The sequence below is a fragment of the Arachis hypogaea genome, chromosome 13 (assembly GCF_003086295.3).
Source record: "Arachis hypogaea cultivar Tifrunner chromosome 13, arahy.Tifrunner.gnm2.J5K5, whole genome shotgun sequence".
In the NCBI taxonomy this organism is placed as follows: domain Eukaryota; kingdom Viridiplantae; phylum Streptophyta; class Magnoliopsida; order Fabales; family Fabaceae; genus Arachis; species Arachis hypogaea.
In genome coordinates this window covers 16,967,560-16,979,777 of record NC_092048.1, presented here as the reverse complement: position 1 = coordinate 16,979,777, position 12,218 = coordinate 16,967,560, and the positions used below count along the sequence as shown (strand labels likewise).

At 30.5% G+C, this 12,218-nt stretch overlaps 1 long non-coding RNA gene across 1 annotated transcript; it reads left to right on the top strand.

The window, feature by feature from the left end:
* Positions 1 to 1,538: 1,538 nt before the first annotated feature.
* Positions 1,539 to 4,702, top strand: LOC112737502 (uncharacterized). Its single transcript, XR_003168989.3, has 5 exons — positions 1,539 to 2,027; positions 2,557 to 2,645; positions 2,741 to 3,052; positions 4,290 to 4,396; positions 4,578 to 4,702. It is a non-coding gene; the product is annotated as an uncharacterized lncRNA (long non-coding RNA).
* Positions 4,703 to 12,218: the final 7,516 nt, after the last annotated feature.

Genomic DNA, 12,218 nt, shown 5'->3' with positions numbered 1-12,218 from the left:
AATTGTTACATAATAATAATATTTTGTAACAACAATACAATTTGTTAAAAAACATTTTGATATTTTGTAACGACTTAATTTTTTTGTTACAAATTATATTAACTTTTGTAACGAGCCAGTGTTTTGTTGCAAAATTTTAAAATATTTTGTAACAAAAGATGAAGTTGTTGCAGAAGTTTAAAATATTTTGTAACAAAATATCCATTTGTTTCAAAAACTCCAATTATTTTGTAACAAAAAATTAATTTGTCACAAAATTCAATATTGTTTGTAACAAGTTATTTATTTGTCACAAAATACAAAAATTTTTGTAACTAAAAAAAATTATTTTAAAATGTTAAAATCTTTAAGATAATTTTATTTTATTTTAAAAATTTTATTTTTTAAAATATTATTTGTGTTAATTAATTATTTTTTATAAAAAAATTAAAGATTAAATGATTTATTTTTAAAAATGATATATATTATTTTATATTTAATTATAAAATTAATATATAATTTTACTAATAATTAAGTTTTGAATTTTGATTAAAAATTAATTTTTTAAATTAAAAAATTAATTATTAAACATAAATAAAAATAATAAAAATAATAAAAATTTAAAAATAAAAACAAATATAAAAAGTAAAAAATTCTAATTCTACTCCCTCACTGTTATTTTTCATTTTGCTGTTTGCTGTACTCGTCCATTTAAATAAAATTTTGAAAAACTCCCTTAAGAATAAAATATAGAGCTTTGGTTTTTTTCTCTCTTTACTAGTCCTAAATCCACCATAACCCAACTATAACATCCCAAGTTTTTTGATAGTTAAATTTATTATATTTGTTGAGAATTTATTTTAAAAAAAAATATTTTATTGAAAGAAATTAAATAAAGCTTTATGATACTTTAAATTTAAAAATAATTAGGAGTTATATGTAATTTTTATAATAATTAGTTTAAATTAATTAAAATTTTTATATAATCTTTATTGGATATTTAGTATAATTGAAATTATAATTTTGGTAATTGAAAAATAAGAAAGAATTATATAATTTAATTTAAATAAATTCTATCATTATTAATTTGAACTTGTAGAAATTAATTTATTAGAAATGATTAAATTGATTTTTATAAATACTTTAAGTTTAAGTCAGTTAATATTTATGTACAATTTTTATTATAATTAGTTATTTTGTAAATTGAAATTAAAGTTTCGGTAATAGAAAAATAATAAAAAATTATATCATTTAATTTGAATAATTAATATTGAGTTTAAACTATATTTTATAAGAATGTGATTAATATGTTTATTTTATATTTTAAATTAAAAATAATTAATTAAATTTAACAATATATTGATAAATAATGTTCTTAAATATTTTGAATGGAGTATATTTGGTGTTAAAATTATTCAACTCTCTAATTTTATCAAAATATCTATTCATATCTATCCTTATTCTTTTATAAAATCCTAATTTCTCACTCTAATTCCCAAATTTATTAAAAACCCTAATTTCCCCAATTTTTATCCCTAACAGCCACAGCCTCACCTTCCTTCAACGTAAGAAACACACACACAACATACCCTTACACACAGACACGCGAAACAGAGAAGAAGAGAAGGATAAGAAGAAGACCGCGCCGGCGTCGGGCCTCACCGCCGTGGAGCCGCTATCCCACGCATCGCCGTTGACGTTGACGAAGATGGGAGAGGGTGAGACGTTGAGATAGAGAGCTGATGTTGCGGGAAACGCGATGGAGGAGAGGACATTGCCAGCTCTGTCGCGCCTGGTCGCTACCAAGCTCTCCGTTGGAGATCGCTGTTCCTTTACCACTGATGCGTCGCCGTTGGGCTACTCTGCTTCGTCTCGTGACTCTTGCGTCGGCCCTTGTGTATCTCCTTCCTGGGTCGTCGCCTCCTCTGCGTGACAGCGTCTCGCGTCGTCGTCGTTGTCGTCGCGCCATCGTCCGGCATGGCTCACCGTCGCTGCTGCCTTCCCCTTGCTAGACTCTGCTTCGCCGTGCTTGGTCTCCCTCTTGTCAGGTATTTTTTAATTTTTTATTTATTCAGTTATTTACTTATTGCCTCATTGGGTTATAATTTAATTAACTAAGGAACTGATTAAAGTGTCGATTATATAAGGGTTTTACAATGTATGATAAGAAACGTTGAGATGAGAACTAACCAGATCTGTAACTTATCAAATCAATTTCTAACCAATTTCTACTTATCAACCTTACTTTTCTTGTTTTGGAGTCAAGCAATTCTGCCGTGTACTAACATATTCTTTATTGTTGTTGATTATATTTTGTTGATTGTAATTTTGTTGATTCAGGCAGATTATTCAATAGTGTAATATATTGTTGTTTTATATTATTGTTGTTCTAGATGGCTTCATCAAATATACCATCAGAAACACCATCCTTCTAAATTTTGTTGGTAGATCATTCAAATTTTGTTGATACATTGTAATATATGTAGGTTTAGTGGTTGATTGATGCTTTTATTTTTCTGATTATTAGTATTTAAGGTTGATTTGTTGCTGTTTTTATACCATTATGGTGAATTGCAGAAGCAGACAGAACCAGCATCTGCTCCCTTAAGTGATGGTGGTGGGGATCTTCTTGTTTCAGCCATTAGTTCAGTTGGTCAGTTTCCTAGGTGAGCTCCCTTTGACCCAGTTCTTTCAGACTTTCAGTGTCAATTTCAGAGTTGAAAGAGAATCATCCTGAGTTTACGCTTGTTCTTGACACCAGTGGTGATAAGCTTCCTAATACATTCAACTTGGCATACAAGAGTGTTCTTGTGCATGATGTAACTGTAGGATCATATATTCTTGTTGGTGCTGGTGAGGTAAGTTATGATAGAATCTATTGTTTACCCACCTTGCATTAATTTTGAAGTTTGAATTGGTTGAATATAATTATACCTGCAACCAACGGCTGGAGTTTGCACTTGTTCTTGACACCAGTGGTGATAAGCTTCCTAATACATTCAACTTAGCGTACAAGAGTGTTCCTATGCATGATGTAACTGTAGGATCATATATCCTTGTTGGTGCTGGTGAGGTAAGTTATGATAGAATCTATTGTTTACTTGCCTTGCATTAATTTTGAAGTTTGAATTGGTTGAATATAATTATACCTGCAAACAACGGCTGGAGTTCTTTAGAATTTCTGGGGTTTTAATATATAGTGAAACCTTGTGTGTTTAGTTTTTTACTTAATAAGCCCAAACTGAATTAATAATGTAACAATACAGTTGATATCTAAAGATAGAAGAATTAAAGAGTGAACGGAGTTAAAAGTTAAAACTTAATTGTCTTTAGCTTATCTTTTTCTACAGTAACAAGTGTACTTATAAGTGTGTGTCTTACTGTTCTTCAAATTAAGAGGCATAAATAATTTTGGGTAGGATGAATGGCTTTAATGGCCTTAATAGTTAGTCTAAAGACATTACTATCATTCAAACAGCATGTGGATGATTATGAAAGTTTTTATTTTTATTTTTTATTTAAATATCACACATATTATTATTATATGAAAATTACAGTAGATTATCTATATATATTTTGTTTTGGAAGGGTCTTTTTCAAAATTTACTCATAGAGAATAGTAATTCTGTTAGTCCCTTGCAATTTCTTATCTTTCTCTTCTCTGTTTTAAAAAATAATAAATTATACTAATTTTATAGCATTATTATCTATTTTTTTTCACTAATAGTGTATGAAATAATGAAAATGAAATATTTAGTTATTGAAATACTTTTTTTTTTGAAAAAAAAAACATGAGATGTGTATGTAAAGACTTTAATCAGACAAGAGAGAGATAATAAAAAAAATATTTTTTCCTATATATAGAGGGACAAATTAATAACAAGTATTCAAATAATGACTTATTATGCCACTTTCACGGGCTTGAAATTAGAATTTTATGATGATGGACTGGTGGTGGTTGTTGTTGCTGTAGTAGTATTTGGTATTTTAGAATTATTGCTGAACCTGAGCAAATTTTTTTGTTACTGGATAACATCACGGAGTTGAATTTTGTTGCTGGATAACATCACTGGGTTGAGTTTAATACTTGAATAGTTGAATTTGTTGTTGTGTTGCTTAAACAATCACTTAACTAAATCTTTTGTTGCTGTAAATTTTTTTGTTCCTTTGCCAAGTATATTAATTTTTTTTTTGTTGAATGAAAAATTTAGGATGGGTATATAGTTTATATGATGAGGATATTGATGCTTTGATTTTGCATGTGCTTATGCCTTTGGTTGGTAATGCAATAGGGTTTTGAATTTCAGTAGATTGTTGATACTGGCAAAACTCTGCCATTGTTCATGGAGCTTCAAACCTTAGGTGACAGGACATGAAGAACCATGCTCTGCAAAGCGTCTTGTTTTCAATGTTGCAGGTCTCATTTAATTTGAGTTGAACCGTTTGGTTATGTTGGCTATGTAATTTCCTCACATATTTGTGCTAACTGAATAATTTGAAACTATAGGTACTAGAGATAGTAAAGCTCAAATTTTCTGGACAATTTTTTAGAATTGCATTAATTGACATCATATTGTTATTGTTGGTCGTCTTTTCAGGTGTGTGGCACTTATTAGAAGCTTCTCCATGAGAAAGAAGAATTATGAACATGATGGAGTTTGTAATTTGTAGTTTATATTTTGGAGATTTATAATTCCTTGCTTTTCTTGTCATATGTATCTATCTAGTTCATTAGAGTTTTTCAATGTGTCTTGTTAGTTTGTACTTTAGAGTTTATATGTTGAAGATTTATAAAACAATCTTAGTTAAATAAAAGATATTTGAACTATTTATGTTATTATATATTATATGAATGTTGACTTGCTGAGTAAATTAGTTAATATATTAATTAATTAAAAAATAATATAATTTGGCAAATTATGCGTGTAATTTGTATTAAAAAAATTATTACAAAATAAATAGTATTTTGTAACTAAAGAAAAAAAAATATTACAAAATCAAGTTACATTTTGTAACAAAATTTTATGAGAGAAAAAAATATATTGTCACAAAAAATATTTTGAAGATCAAAATTTGTTATCACTTTTGTAACGGCTTTTGGTTTTTTGTATCAGAAAAATTTGTTACAAAACATTACCTTGAATTGTAACAGTTTTATTTTTTGTTACAAAAACTTTTTGTAACGGGACATACTGCAACGGCCCCTTTTTTGTTTCAAAATTTCAATTTTTTGTAACAATTTTTTTTGTTACAAATATTGCTTTTTCTTATAGTGTCCTCTTGAGCCTAATGTTCGATTTACCCTTATGGATGGCACTGTTTTGGATAATCCGACTCTCTATCGACAGTTAGTTGGCGGTCTCGTCTACTTAACTGTCACCCGACCAGACATCGCCTATCCGGTTCATGTACTTAGCCAGTTCTTGTCAGCTCCTCGTACTACTCACTATGCGGCAGTTCTTCGCATTCTTCGCTACATCAAAGGCACTCTATTTCATGGCCTTTATTTTTCTGTCCATTCCTCTTTGTCTCTTCAGGTTTACTCCGATGCTGATTGGGCTGGTGATCCCACTGATTATCGTTCTACTACTGGTTACTGTTTGTTTCTTGGTGACGCTCTCATTTCTTGGCGTACTAAGAAGCAAACGTTCAGTGCACGCTCAAGCACAGAAGCTGAGTACCATGCCCTCGCTGACACCACTGCTGAAGTTTTCTTGGTTCGTTGGCTTCTCGAAGATCTGGGTGCTCCTCAGTCGTCCCCTACTGATGTTTTTTGTGATAACCGCAGTGCTATTCAGATCACCCATAATGATGTGTTTCATGAACGCACCAAACACATTGAGATTGATTGTCACTTTGTTCGGCAACGTATCCTTATTGATGCTGTTCGTCTCATTGCTGTTGGAACACTAGATCAGATTGCTGATATCTTCACGAAAGCTCATCACCCGACTCATTTTTGGACTTTGTTATCCAAATTCAAGTTGGTATCCTTAGCTCCCACTTGAGTTTGAGGAGAGATGTTAGAGAATCATTAGCATCAATTTAGACCAATTAGTATCGTCTATATTTATATAGTATATCTGTATATTAATTATAGGATTCTATGCCTTTATTACTCTGATTCATTTAGCACCTATAAATACCCCTTGTATATTGTACCTTTGATCACACTCAATAATACACTTTTCAGATTACTCTCTCAGTCTCTTATTTCTAACAAGAAGAATATAATTTTAAAGTTTTATTATACATTTAAGATTTTTTGGTAATTAAATTTAATTAAATTAGTCTAAATCCAACAAAAATTATTTTTATTAGTGAAAGTGTGTTAGACATGCTATAACTCCCACTAACATGGATGTCCCGCGCTAATACTTTCTTCTTCGCATGTATTTTTTTTATAGTCGTTCTTTTATTGCTGCTACTGTTGTTGCGGTTTTTTTCCTCCTCCTTTATCTTTTCGGTAATTTTGTAGTATTATATATATATATTTATTTATTTTATTCATATTAAAAACGTAAAACAAGAAGAATTATGAGAAGGTAAAACAAGAAGGAGAAGATGAATAATAAAAGAAGAAGAAAATGATGATGATGAAAAAAAAGAAGAGGAGGACAAGTTTTGAATTATGCAAAATTTATCAGAAAATAACATCAAAATTTTTTAACCGTGACACAAAAAATTTCTCAACTTTGAACACCAAAATTTTTTAACCGTGACATAGAATCTTGTTAATATGGTGAAAGAAGAAGAAGAAAAAAAAAAGAGTTTTGAGTTATGCAGAATTTATCAGAAAATAGTACCGAAATTTTGTACTTGTGACACAAGAAGTTTCTTAATTTTGACATCAGAATATTTTAATCGTGTCATTTTCAATTAAATAATATATTTTTTTATCATTGAAATAGTTAGGTGGTATTGAATTCATATATAAGAGATTTACTCATTTTTTGTGTCATTTATAATAAATTGATGTATTTTTTATTCTAAAACATATTTGAATGTATTTTGTTGGTTGAATGAGTTAAGATTTTGAACTTGTGATTCTTTAAAGATTTCGGTGTTATTTACCAAAAATTTCTGTGTCATTTCTAATTAAATGATGTGTTTTATTGTCACTGAATTAATTGTGTGGTATTAAACTGAAGAAGAAGATGAGAAAGAGTTTTTATTTATGCAAAATTTATCAGAAAATAGCACCGAAACTTGCTTTTTAATCGTGACACAAGAAAATTTTTAATTTTGACATCGAAATTTTCCAACCGTGACATAGAAATTTCTTAACCGTGCCATTTTTAACTAAATAATATACTCTTTTATCATTGAACTAGTTAGGTGATATTGAATTCATGTATAAGAAGTTCAGCTATTTTTGTGTTATTTATAACAAATTGATATATTTTTTGTTCTAAAACATCTTTGAATGTATTTTGTTTATTGAGTGAGTTAATATTTTGAACTTGTGATTCTTTAAAGATTTTTTGTTTTATTTACCTCAAATTTTTATGTCATTTCAAACTAAATGATATTTTTTGTTAACATTAAATTATATTGATTGTATGATATTAAATTGAAGAAGAAAAAGAGGAGGAGGAGGAGGTGTTATTTTAAGTTATGCAGAATTTAACAAAAAATAGCATCAAAATTTTTTAACCGTGACATAAGAAGTTTTTTAATTTTGACATCGAAATTTTTTAACCATAACACAAGAAATTTTTTAATTGTGTGATATTTAACTAAGAAGAAGAAGATGATGACGACGACGATGACAATGAAAGATGAGAAGAAAAAAGAAAGAAAGAAAGAAAGAAAGAAAAGAAGAAATCAAATAAGAAAAGAAGGAGGAGGAGGAAAAAGATGAGAATGAGGAGGATTGAAGGAGGTGGTGGTGGTGGTGGCTGGTAGTGGAAACGGCGACAATAACAAAAAAGAAAGATAAGGAAATTATATTTATAAATATATATATTTATTTTTATATTCATAAAAGTGATTATCACTAATATAATTATCAGATTAAATTATGTATAATATCCTTTTTAAGTATAATTTTTATTAGTATAAGATGCTTGTGCACTCGAATATCTTTTTAATATCATAGTATCAAAAAATAGAAAATTTAAAAACACAATCGTCACTGTCTTTTTTCACTGCATAACTTTACAGCAGAGGCAGAACTAACTTATAATAGACAAAAGAGATCATGAGCTCCCAAATTTTTTATAAAAAAATTAATAATACTTTTATTAAAAAAAATTGTAGTTCAATTGGCTTAGCATCTTAACTTTAACATGAAGTATCCCAATTTAAACTTCACCTCTTCTCTTGCTAGTTGCCTCTATTCGAAGCTCCCTTGCCTTCCCTTTTCTCTATTCATAAAATGTTTCCTTTCCTCTATTCAAAAAACAAAATCTCTCTTCCTTTTGTTTAAAAAATCAAGACAAAACACAGCTGATTGTCTTTGTTGTTCAAATTAAAATCAAAAGCACGCAAAAATATTATAAAAAATTAGGTATTTTTATTTATTTAATTTAATGTTATTTTATATTTATTTTTATTTAATTTATTTTTTATATTATATAAAAATATTAAAATATTTAATAAATATTGATGTTATTGTATTTTTATAGATTGATAGAAAAATTTAGAAGTTATAACTTAAGAAGTTTCAATCTTTAAAGCTAAGTTTCAAGCTCAAGTAATTATATTTTTTTCATCATCTTTGTGAAATTAGGTTATTTTTTATTTATTTATTTAATTTAGTGTTATTTTATATTTGTTAATTTTTTTACTGAATGTTTTTTTTTACTAAAAATAATATTCAATCAGTATTATAAATTTTAATATTTATCTTTCTATTTTTTTTTTATATATTTTACATGATACATATTCAACTTTTTGTATAATTATAATGATGAAAAATCAAAGAATTGATGCATTTTTTAAGAGGAGGGCTAACGTTCAAGAAGAAAAAAATATAACTTCTTCAATATCAACAATTGTACATAATTCTTTTACTTCAATGAATCAAGAAGAAAGTGAGATACAACCTTCAAAAGTAAAAAGAGTTGCATCTGATGAGTTTGACCTTAATTCTTTGGAATAAGACCCTGGAAAACGGCTTCAAATTTGACAATATCACCTAAACCAGAGAGATGAGGTTAGACGAGCTTATTTTAAATGGGGTTCATATCAAAAGCATCTTGACAATTATCCTCTATCTGTTACGAAGCATCCAAGACGATTTCAATATGTTTGGTTTGGTATTTTTCCTTCATGGTTAGAGTATTTACCTTTTGAAGATGCTGTTTATTTTGTTATTTGGTAGCAAAAACTCCAGATGTAATGGGTCAAATATTTTTATTAGTAAAGAATTTAGAAGTTGAAAAAAAGTTAATGATGGAGTGAAATGTGCTTTTCTTAAGCATATTGGAGATCTTTGCTCACCACACAATAATGCAGTTGGAACATGTCTAGACTTACTAAATCAAGCAAGTCACATCCAAAATGTAATTAAAGATCATACTTCTAAGGAAATTCAAAGGAATCGATTGCGTCTAAAATTCTCAATTGATGCAACTTCTTGGCTTACATTTCAAGCCTGTGCTTTCAAAGGCCATGATGAAACACCAGAATAAAAAAATCAAGGTAATTTTCTTGAAATGATAAAAACTCATAGTATCTTATAGTGATGAAGTTGCAAAAATTTTGTTAGAAAATGCTCCATATAATGCTAAGTATACTTCACATCAAATTAAAAAAGAATTCTTACATATTCTCTCAAACAACGCGAGAAATGTAACACCCTAATATTTCAAATCCTTATGCTCGAGTCATAAGTCAATGATAATAAGGTGGTATGACTCTCAAGGTGGATTTTTAATACATAGTTATAAGTATAATTGAAAGGAGTATTAATCGAGAAGCTTGAAAAGGAGTAAAATAAAATCGCGAAGTCGTAGCGTTCACGTATCGACAAAAAGAAGGTAAAGCGTGAACTGAGACGATATAAAGATAATTCCGTCGAGAAGAATAAGATCAAACAAAATATAGATATATAACATAAATAATTAGCCACTAGTCATGACCCGCGAAGTTTAGGTCGGCTAGGGTACAGTATAAAAGCAGTTTGACAACCATATCTCCTAATCTCTTCCAAATGATACACAAGGGCCTCTATAAGCAAGTTTTCAAAAGGATTAAATACATAGCATGAGTTCTTTAAAAACGAAGGCGGAGAGAATTTAAGCAAAAGTAAATAAGAGATCTTAGAGGTCTCCGCCGTCTTTCAGACAAACCACAACTCACTGCTGAGCACCTAGACCTGCATCTGAAAAACAAGAGATATATACGGAATGAGAACCCCCGACCCATGGGTTCCCAGTGTAAAAGTGCCAAATAAATACAATGCATTATAATAAAAACTCACTAAGCATCCTAAACTTCCTTTCACCAAATATTCATCCTATGTTCTCGCTAATCCATAAATAGGCAACTATCATAAGGGAATGCTAAATCTAATTCATCTTCCTCATGCTTCCCAACTTTCTAACTCTCCAACAAATCAGAATCAAAATCATAAACAAAACCATCACCAGCTATTCTGTCTCACCGATCCTATATCAATACCTCATATCCTCACCTGGAGCAAGTGAAATCACTTCACTGCGTCTACCCAGGGAGCTCAAATTACCTCATTCAATAATCATCATTTTAAATTAATCATATCATTATTCCATTTCAACAAGAACAGCCCTCAGCGTCAGCCGACACCAGCATGAGAGACCTCTCAGTTGTACAAACACAAGCAATGTAGACAAGTAATACACAAGTAGATTCAAGTAAGGCAAATAGCACATAATCACATAATATGGCATATACAATTAGGCAAACCACCAAAACAAATCAAACATATGCAAAATGATGAATGCCTGTCCTATGGCCGATGATATCATCTGTCGGTTACAAAAGCCAACCGGACATGTCCTGGTAGCTAACCATTGGACAGTCCCTGCGAGCGCGCATCCCCAAGCTCAAAAATCAAAATAAAATATCTATCGGGGAGAGCTCATCTGGAAAGGTATAAGTGTCCGGCCACATCTTACGACGCAGGGTCAACAGAATCTCGGATCTCAATCTGGAGCAAGTGGAGCCGACCCACTGCATCTACCCAAGGAAATCCGAAACTCAGATAATTTCACAAATCTCAATTCAAACTCGACTGGGAGCAAGTAGGGGCTAACCACTGCATCTACCCCAGGAATTTCAAACCAAACCCAGAGTAAGCAGAATCACTCCACTGCATCTACCCAGGCAGGTATATCTCACCATGTCCCAGAGCAAGTGGATCAATGCCACTGTATCTACCCAAGCAGGTGTACACAATCAGGTTCATATTCAATATCAATCTCTTAATCGTTATCATTCTCATCAACAATCTCATAATCATCATCATTCTCTTTATCAATCTCATAATCATCATCATTTTCACGATTCATCGTTAATTCTCTTCTTATTTCATCCACAAAACTTACCAAGCTTAAGTCACCGTCCTCTAAAATCATAACCATAATTACCCCTTTTATTCTTTTACTATTCTCACCCTTGATTCAATACCCTAAAACTGGTAAAAAGGTCTTAAGTAAGTGTTACGGAAGGTTGCAAGCTTGTCGGAAAAGTAAAATAGTTAAAAATAAAGTTTTTTTTTTGAAAAACAGGGCAGTGTGCATGCGCACAGGGTTGTGCGTACGCACGCCCAGAAGAATTTTCAGAAAGTGTGCGTGCGCACAAGGCTGTGCGTACGCACAGAAAGTAAAATTTTCATTATTGAGTGTACACACAGAACGTGCGAACACCCCTAACAGAACGCACTTCCCAGCGTGTGCGGGCGCACAGGTCTGTGCGTGCGTACAGTTTACAAAACTTCGTTGGTTGTGTGTGCGCACAGGGCATGCTAGCGCTCCCAACAGCAGCCATATCCTGTGTGTGCGTGCGCACACAAAACAGAAATCATAAAATTCTGCAACATCACAAAATTCAGATTTTGACACCAAATTTTAAACGGTCATAACTTCTTCTACAAAAATCCATTTTCTACAAACTTTATATCAATTTAAATCCCTCAAAGTCATCTTTAATTTAAGATAAGTTTCATTCAATTTTAAGCTTTGAGGCTCAAGTTATGATCCGTCAAAGTTGGCCTAAAACTCATTTTTACCAAAACTTTGACAAACCTCAAT